The following is a 10,613-nucleotide window of genomic DNA, read 5'->3' as shown; positions in this document are numbered from 1 at the left end:
AAGCAGTAAAAGGGTACAAGTAATACAGAATTTCAAGAAAAAAATATACAGTAAGAAATCACTAATTAATAGATTACATATTATCCATAGAAACAGTTGTCCAAATTACAAAATTAAAGCATACAAAGTAGACATTCATTCATACAGTGAGATTGCAGACAGTTCTGTTCAATGATCCAACAAAAACTCAGTAATATGGTTTTCTATCCTACACACTTAAATATACACGCAGTTATATCCTTTAGATCACTTTCTTTTCCTCTCTTTTTTTACAATAACAATTACACTTTTGGGGTTTTATTACTTGAGGGGACAGGGTTTCTACCTCAGCATGTAAGAAGCTTAGTTACTTCTGTTATTCTGTGTTAAGTGAAAATCTGAATGAACTGAAAAATCAACAGCTTTCCTTAGCTCTACCATCAAAATAAAGTAAAAGCACACTGTAAGCCATTACCTCCAACACAGACAAGCAGATACAGAACAGAAAACCCTGAGTAGAAACTACTGTAACAACTAGTACCAGACCCCGGATCTCACGTTGGAGGGCGGCTGCTTCCGTGCCTGTCCTCCCACGCTTCAGACCCCGGACCTCTACCTTGGAGGGCGGCTGCTCTGCGCCTGCCCTTCCACCCTCAAGGACCCTCTACCCCTGACTTAATATTGCTGTTGATCAGTTAAGCCGCCGCCTCCAAGAACATTGGACTGTAGTGGATTAACCTTGTTGGGTTGAGGGAAACTCAGTAACCCCTCATCCAAACAGAGGACCTCAGCAGGCTTCCATCAATTTGGTGAGTTTGCCCCTAAAATAGAGGTCGTTAGTGGGTAAACAGGCACAGTAATGAAGTTTCCCTTCAGCTGTAGAACCTTGGTGAACCTGGCAAAAGTGTGGGTGAGTCCTTCCTCTATACAGAGAACATTAGGTGGGTTGAGGAGGGTGCCATTAAACCCCCCCCCCCAGCCCCGCCAACTTGGAGAAAATTAAAAGGGCTTATGAGACATCCAGTGTCACAGTAGGGTCCCAGTGAAGAAAAACACTACAGACAGGGAGATCTGGTAGCCTAGAACAACCTAAAGACATAGTAACAGCAGGAACAAAAGGTTGACTTACATCAGTACTCCTAGGCTAGGCAGCCTAGAAAGAATACAGGACTCACCAAAAGGCCCTGCAGGAGGAATTCAGGTAACTGGCCCTCTCTTCATTGTGGTACCCAGCAACTGGACAAACATCAGCCACAAAGTAGGACCCTAAGATACGCACTACTGACAGTTTAGACTAGTGAGACTGAAAGACCAAGTATTAGTCCAAAAGGTAAAAATGACAAAACAAAAAAGTAAAATGCAATCTCAAACATCTAGTCCATCAGTAAGTACAGGAGATAGAGAGGACTTTAAAAAGTCATACACCTGAAATCTCTGAAAAAATAGCAAGTAAAATAAACAAATCCATGAGACTGTAGAGGAAATCAAATTAGAAATAAGTTTCTCATGTAAAGATAAATGACAACTTTAATAAAGGAGTTGCTCATCATAGATAGAGAAGGCATAGATTAAAAAGTACAAGAGTATGAGAAACTGAAAACTTGAAAGAACAATATAGAAAACAAGTAGAATGCATGAAAAAAATTCAAAGCGATACCCAAGAAATAAAAATTTCTATTAAAAGCTGGTGAAACTGTTCAAATGACGCCAAGGATAGAATTTCAGACCTTGAGGACAGGATCTCAGCTAGCAATCATGAAAGAATACAAATTTTAAAAATAACAAAGCAGCAGGAAATGACAATTCAACAGCTTCAAGATGATGCCAAGATAAACAATATAAGACTAATAGACATCAATGGAGATGCAGGAGTCAACATGAATAACATCGATAACTTTTTACAGAACTATTAGCAGAAAATTTCCCAAATATGGGGAAAGAAGCTGCTGTGCAGATAAGTGAGGCATATAGAATACCAAACAGTCACAACCAACATAAATCTACACCCAGACATATAATTAAGATCCCAAACATGCAGCATAAAAATACTAAAAGCTGTTGGAGAAAAGACACAACTCACCTATCAAGGAAAGCCCATTAGAATCACAGCAGACTTTTCAGCATAAACCCTTAAATTAAGATGAACTTTGAGAAAAGTATTACTTTCAACCCAGATTGAAGTGTCCTGCAAAACTCTCTCTGAAATTAAGAAACTGAAGAAATAAGATACTTCTATGACAAAAACAACTAGAGAAATTCATGTCCACCATACCAACCCTAGAAAGAGTACTGAAAGACAATACTAGGTAAGATAAAAAATGACTGGCATTTCCAGAACAACAGAAAGAAACCACCACAGGGCAAGCAATTAAACAAAGGGGAAAGCAGAAAAACAACAGCAAGAAAATAACATGACAAAGTTGAGCCAGTACATATCAGTTATATCCATCAATGTAAATCGCCTCAATTTACCTATTAAAAGAAATAGATTGACAGAATGAATCAAGAAACAGGATCCCATGATATGCTATATGCAAGAAACAAATCTGACTCAAAAGGAACTCATAGATTCAAACTCAAAGGATGAAAAACAACATTCCATGTGACAGGAACCCAGAAAAAAGCAGGGGTAACTATTCTATTTGCAGATAATGTGAACTTCAAGTCAAAAATCAAAAGAGATTAAAAAAAAAAAGGTCACCATATACCTAAGGTAATAACTCAAGAAGAAGAAGATCTAACAATCATAAAGATATATGCACCAAATACAGGAGCACCCAATTATATAAGACAAATACTAATAAATATGAAAAAGCAAATAAGCAACAACACAATTGTAATACTCCACTGTCACTACACAATGATAGATCAACTAAATAAAAAGTCAGCAAAGAAATAATAGAACTGAATCAAACCTGTGAGTAAACAGACTTAGTAGACGTTTACAGCATGTTCCACCCAACCACATCAGAATACAAATACTTCTCAGCTGCACATGGGACATTCTCCAAAACAGACCATATATTAGGCCATAAAACATTCGTAAGTAAATGTAAAGAGACTGAAATTATCCCATGCATATTATCAGACAATAGTGCACTTAAATTAGAAGTTAATGGCAAAAGAAATTGAAAAACCTGCATTAATACATGGAAATTAAATAACCTCCTGAACAACCAATGGGTTACAGGTGAAATTAAAGAAGAAATTAAGCAATACCTACAATTCAACAAAAATGCAGATACAACATACTGAAAAACCATGGGATGCAATGAAAATGGTCCTAAGAGGGAAATATATAGCAATAAATTGTCATATCAAGAAAACAGAACAAGCACAAATAAACAACCTGATACTACACCTCAAGCTTCTAGACAAGAGCAAGTCAAACACAAAGCTCATAGAAAAGAAGAAATTATAAAGATCAGAGCAGAAATTAATGCAATTGAGAGTAAAAAAAAAAATACAAAGAGTTAGTGAATCAAAGAGCTGGTTTTTTGAGAGCATGAACAAAATTGATAAAGTGCTAGCCAACCTTATCAAGAAAAAGAAAATACTCAAATTCACACAATAAGGACTGGAGAGAAATTACTACAGATGTCATGGAAATTCAAAAGATCATGAATACCTACTTTGAAAATCTCTACTCACACAGGGTGGAAAACACAGAGGAAATGGACAGATTTCTAGAAATGTTCTAGAACTACCAAAGTTCAATCAAGAAGATATAACAATTTTGAATAATCCAATATCAGCTATTGAAATTGAAAACATGATTAAATACCACCATCACCAACAGCAAAAAGCCCAGGTCCTTATGGATTCATGGCTGAATTCCATAAGAAATTTAGAGATTTAAAGTCAATACTCCTCAAACTCTTCAATAAAACTGAAAGGGAAGCAATCTTCTTTAACTCATTCCTGGAGGAATGTATTACTCTGATACCAAAACTAGAGAAAGACTCAACCAAAAAGAACTAATGGCCAATCTCACTAATGAACACTGACACAAAGATTCTCAATAAAACACTGGCAAATAGAGTGCAGCAAATCATCAAAATTATATATCATGACCGACCAAGTGGGATTTATCCCAAGAATGCAGGGATGGTTTAACATATGCAAATCAATAAATGTAATACACCACATCAACAGAGCCAAAAACAAAAATCACATGATCATCTCAGTTAGACACAGACAAAGCTTTTGATAAAGTCCAACACTTGTTTATGTTAAAAACCCTACAGAAACTCAGAATACATGGTATCTACTTCAATCTGATAAAGGCCATACATCACAAAGCAATAGTCAACATTATAACTAAATGGACACAAACTTAAAGGCTTTTACTGTAAAATCAACAACAAGACAAGGATGTTCACTATCACCATTCCTATTCAGTACAGTTCTGGAAACATTAGCCAAAGCAATCAGACAAGAGAAAGAAATATGCCACATAGAAGACCCCAAAACTTCCATTAAAAGACTGCTAGAAGTAATAAATTCAGCAGTGCAGCTGGAGACAGTGTAAACACTAAAAACTCAATAGCATTCCTATATAAAAACAAAAAACTCCCAAAGTTTTTCTCCCAGAGAAAGAAATTATAGAAAATCACCTTTCACAATAGCATCTAAAAAAAATGAGATACTTAGGAATCACCTTAACCAAGAAGGTAAAAGATCTATATGCTGAAAGTTATGCTACTCTAAAAAAGGATACTGAGGAGGATATTAGAAAATGGAAGGATGTTCCTTGCTCTTGGCTAGGATGAACCAACATTGTGAAAATGGCCATATTCCCAAAACTGTTATACAAATTTAATGCAAACATTAAACATACTTCACAGATCTACAGAAAATATTCCTAAAATTCATTTGGAAACAGAAGAATCCTAGAATAGCAAAGGTGATTCTGGGCAACAAAGGCAAGGCAGGAGGCATCTCAATTGCTGACTAGAAATTATACTACAAAGCTACAGTGTTAAAATCAGCATGGTACTGGCAAAGAAATAGACCTGAGGTTTGTTGGAACAGATTAGAAGACAAAAACACAACTACAAAGACTGTCACATGTTCACTGGAAGAAAGATAGCCTCTTTAATAAATGGTATTGGAAAAACTGGCTGTCCACATGCTGAAGACTGAAACTAGCATGCACTAAAGTCAAAATGGATCAAAGATCTACATATTAAAACAGAAACTCTAAATCTTCTAGAAGACAAGGTAGGTAGAAATCTTGGAGACATAGGGGTTAGCAAAGAATTCATGAACAAATGCAAACTGCACAGTAAGTACTTTAAGGAATCAACACCTGGGATCTCATCTTATTAAAAAGTTTTTGCACTTCAAAAGAAATCACCAACAAAGTGAAAACAAGACCAATAGAATGGGAAAGAATTTTACCCAGCAGTCCCTCAGACAATATGATGAATTGAAAAGCATTAAGTTCCCCAAATTCAAAGACCCTCTCCAAAAATGGGTATCTGAGATGAACACACATTTCTCAGTTGAAGGTATACAAATGACAAATAAATACATGAAGAAATGTTCACCATCACTGCTCATTCCAGAAATGCAAATTAAAACAGCACTGAGATTTTGTCTCACTCTGGAAAGAATAGCTGCCATCAAGAAATGCATCAATAACAAATATTGGTGAGGCTATGGGGAAAAAGGAACACTTCTCCACTTTTGGTGGGAGTGTAGACTGGTGCAACCACTGTGAAAATCAATATGGAGATTCCTCAAAAAACTAGGATTGGAAGTTCCATTCAATCCAGCTAGTCCCCTCCTGGGTATTTTCCCAGAAAAATTGAAGAGGTCATGTCACAGTGATATATGTGTACCATGTGCAGAATAGCACAATTGTAATAGCTAAATCTTAGAAGTAACCAAGATGCCTACCAACCACAGAATGAATGAAAAAGATGTATTTTATACAGTGGAATATTACTCATCTATAAAAAAGAATGATCTTGAGGCCTTCATAGGTAAATGGAGACAACTTGAGACTATCCTTAGAAGTGAAATAAATGAGGCTCATTTGTAAATATTGTCTCCCTAGAATAAATAATTATAAAAGACTGAAAGATTGATAAGATCCAAAATGTGTAATAGTTATTGTAATGATGAAAGGGAAAGAAAGTGATCTAAAGGATATAACTGTATATATGCTTAAGTGAGCGAGATAGATAACCAAACTATTAAGTTTTTGTTAGTTCGTCAAACAGAATAGTTTGTACTGTCATTGTTTGATTATCCACTTTTTATGCTTTGATAACGTGAAGAACTACTTCTAAGATAACAATATGTAATTTATCAACTAGTGATTTCTTACTGTTTTTTGAAATTTTGTATTATTTCTACCCTTTTTTCCGATTTGCTTTTTTTCCTCTAACTAAAAAAATTAAAAATAAAGATTTTTAAATAAAAATTTTAAAGTATTAAAAAAAATAACTATTACCAGAGTGAAAGCCTAAAGTATAAATCATTAGTCTCAGTGTAGACACGTCTAAAAGTTAAAAACACAGGGACACTCAACACATTTGTGACTTGTACTACTTAAAGGTTTACCAGGGAAAATGTTCTGTAGATTGGGGCAGGGGTCAGGTTTGGGAAGTAGTATGTTCTTTTGACAAGACTGCCCTCGAGAAACAATTTACCAGATTATAATCTACTGGGGAAAATATTACTTAAAGCCAGCTGGCTACAGTCTATATAGGAAAAGTCATATCCAAATCCAGCTCCTTTCAATCATCTGGTTTTACCTAAGGTTGGCGAAAAAACCTGAAAGGCTTCTGTGAAATTCAGTCTAGGCTACAGACTCTCTTAGAGAATAGAACATAACAGGATTATAGAAACCTTCCTTGCCCTCATAACTTACCATTATATCACTGAGACCCTGCAGGTTTTTCACATAATATATAATATCTGGTTTCCAACAAACCACAAAGTATACTAAAAGGCAAAACAACAACAACAGACCCCCTCAACAGTTTAAAGAAAGAGCAAGCATCAGAACCAGGAGTACTGGCATTTCTCAGAACAGGATTTTAAAACAACAATGATTATATGCTAAGGGCTCTACAAGAAAAAATAGGCAATATACAAGAATAGATAGGTAATGTAAACGAAGACATGTTATTCTAGAAAAAACCAAAAAGAAATGCCAGAATGGAAAAACAACAACCCCCACAGAAATGAGGAATGCTTTTGATTGGCTCATTAGTAGACTAGACATTGAGGAAAGATTCTTTGAGAATGTCAATAGAAATTTGCAAAATTAAAAAAAAAATCTAAGAATGTAAAATAACTACAAAAGGTGAAGCAAATGCACACTATTAATACTAGGAGAATTAAAACAGCAACCAAGGGAGTAATGATGATGAGGAATTTCCTTTAACTTCCCAAGCCACACACCCAAACAGTTCAAGAACTCCAAGCAAGACAAACGTGAAAAGTAAGCAAAACAAAATGAAAAAAAGGCATGGTAGTTTCACTCCTCTGTATATCCTATTCAGACTATAGAAAATCAAATCTAAAGATGTAAAAAACCTTCAAAGTAGCCAAGGGGTAGAGAACATTTTACCTACGGAGAAGTTGTTATGGTTTAAGATTTAAAATGTCTCCTTATTTAGAGGAGGGGTTTTTGGAAGATGCTTGAGTCATGAGGGTGGCTACATTCATCAGTGGCATACCTTTATAAGTTCATAGCTAAATGTGCTGTTAAGAGGTGGGGCATGGTTGAAAGGGCTATGTCATTGGGGGTGTTTCTCTGGAAGGTGTTTCTCTTTCTGGATCTTCCCTTCTCATTCTGCTTCCTGCTACTATGGAGCAACAGCTTTCCTCTACCATGCCCTTCTTCCATGATATTCCTGCCTTGGAGCCAGCTGACCATCAACTATATTCCTGGAAAGCATAAGCCAACATAAACATTTCTTCCTTCAAGACACATCAGTAATGTGTCTCAACTATGGGAAAAGTAACAAACACAGAAGTAAATGTAAGAATTACATCAAACTTTTCATATATAAACAAAAGGGGACTAGAATGAGATATTTAAAAGAAGTGAGAGAAAAAACAACAAGCCTAGAACTCTGTACTCTGTGATATCTCCCATCAAAAGTAAAGAGGGGAGATTAAGAGCAAGATGGTAAAATGAGAAGCCCTGCCTGTGTTTTCTGCCATGAAGACATGAATTTAACCACAACAAGCAGACCAAATGCTCCTGTTAGAAACTCAGATGCAACAGAGAACCTCTCATCAAAGCACAGTATGAAAATTCATGATAATCTCTATCCTTTCCATCATGGCCCAGCATATATCCCTTCTTCACTTGGGGAGAAGAACAGAATTTATCTCCAACATTATGAGTTTTAAAGGATGGGACTATTGATTATAATACAGATCAAGAAATGCCTAGCAGATTAGTAAAGCACAGTTTTGGGTGTGGTTGTGAAGATGATTGGCATAAGGCTAGCAAACTGAAGGGAGAAGATGCATTCTGGGTTTTGGATGGCACCAACCAATGGACTTGTAGCCTGGCTGGAATAAACAAAGGGAAGAGGAAGGAAATGTTTTTGGTTTTTAAAGCACTCTTATTTTTCCTTGCTATCACCTTTGGATATCAGTTTCCAGTTACTTTAGTCTGCCCCACAGACTGTCATTAGCACCTCTTCAGTGAGTTTCCAAGTCTTTGATCTTGGACTGGTGGAGCAGTCTTGATCTCTCTTATTCTGTGAATTCCATCTTCTTGGGGTGAGAAGTTACTGGATCATATGGCTTTCTAATGAACAGAGGGCCACTGTGGGCATTACCACCTCTGATCCTGTAAACTTACCTAAAATAAATTCCTTATATAATTATGCATGTATTTTCTATCGATTCTGTTCCTCTAAAGAATCCCAACCAGAAAACTGACAGACAGATAGACAGCAACAGCAAGACCCAAGCAATACAGCGGAGCCACTTAATGGATCCTACTCTTTTACCTGTATGTAAGTGTTGAGAGACACTGGTTACCAGGTTTAGTATCTCTGAGAAACGTCTCTGAGAATCCTGCACCAGAGTCTGTAGTACAAAGATGAATATCAGATGAAATTAATACAATTTATTATAGCATAAGAGTGCTGACAGTATTACGTATGTACCCCAGAATGTCTTCAAGTCATGTATCTGCACCATTCAAAGAGCACACATACCTATAAAAAGTGTGAATTTTTCTATGTCAATCAGTTAATTTATCAATTTAACACAGATTATTAGAACTTTAAATGTTTCAAGTAATTAGAATATTTGTGAAAGGAAATGAGAAGTGATTGAAAATGTATCATTACAAGCAAATTAACCAATGAACCCCCAAATACATCAAGAAGAAAAAAGAAAAATTACAATACAGATGGAAAAATTTTAACAGAAGTAATAGTAAGCCTTTCCTTATCTGTAATAATTTTAAAAGTAAATGTGTCAGATACAGTAACTAAAAGATAAACTGGTTACAGAGACTAAAATACAAAGTCCAAGTATATATTACCTACAAGAAACTCTTTATATTTAAGAATGCATAAAATTTAAGAGTGCAAAGGTCAAAAAGGACATTCCATGCAAATGAAAATCTAAGGGTAGCTTAAGTAGCTATTACTAATCAGACAAAATAGTTTAAGGCAAAAACTGTATGACAAAGAAAGGTAATATGCTATATTATAAAGATAGGTGATAAAATAACAATTCACCAGGAAAATATAAAAATATAAATAAATCCTCAGAACATCTACATATATGAAGCAAACACTGAAAGAACTGAAGGGAGAAATAGGTAGCCACACATTATAGGGGAATACTTCAATACCTCACTTTCAAGAACTGAATAAGCATAAAGGTCCATGCCTGTAATCTCAGCACTCTAGAAAGCTGGGAAATTTAACGACTTTAAGAGAGATCCTTTCTCAAAATAAAAAACAAAAAGATAAGAGATGTAACTTCTTGAAAAGGCCCAGGCTTGATTCTTACTTACTACCAAAGCGGAGAAAATACAATAGAATCACCACATAAAAAATTTTACCCAGTTACAGCAAAATAAATATTTTTCTCCAGTACATGTAGAATATTTTCTGAGATTAATATCAGATGTTAGGCCATAAAACACCTCTAATAAATTTAAGAAGACTGAAATCATATAAGTATGTTCTTCAACCACAGTGAAATCAACCTATAAATAAATGGCAGAAGGAAACCAAGAAAATCCATTAGACTGTTGTCTAAAACAACCAATGGCTCAAATAAGAAATCGTAAGGGAATTTAGAACACATCTTTAGAGATGAGCATACCAAAACTTATGAGATGCAATGAAATGAATGCTAACAGCAAAATGAAGAATAACATTTAAAAAGACTGATATTAACAAATAAAGGCAAAGGGAGAGAACTCAACCCTGCAAGCACAAAATAAGCCCAGAACAGGCCAGCAGCCCCAGTGATAAACAGCAGACCAGCAGCCCTAAACACGAAGAACTCTCTCAGCTGTAAATCCAGCATGAGGACTCCATATAAAAGTGAATCCTCCTACATGGTAGGTGTATTGTTTAGCTCTCTTGGTGGATAAAGTATCTGAAACCTGCAATTTAGACGAGGAGAGG

General features: G+C 35.6%; 1 protein-coding gene across 4 annotated transcripts in view; it reads right to left on the bottom strand.

The window, feature by feature from the left end:
* Positions 1 to 10,613, bottom strand: part of Rnf13 (ring finger protein 13) — a 148,506-nt gene that overhangs the window by 8,533 nt on the left and 129,360 nt on the right. The window lies entirely within an intron of this gene.

The sequence above is a fragment of the Cavia porcellus genome, unplaced genomic scaffold (genome assembly GCF_034190915.1).
Source record: "Cavia porcellus strain 051 isolate PalLab524CR breed Dunkin Hartley unplaced genomic scaffold, mCavPor4.1 scaffold_5, whole genome shotgun sequence".
NCBI classification, from domain to species: Eukaryota; Metazoa; Chordata; class Mammalia; order Rodentia; family Caviidae; genus Cavia; species Cavia porcellus.
The sequence above is the reverse complement of the archived record's forward strand: the minus strand, read 5'-3'. Positions and strand labels throughout refer to the sequence as shown.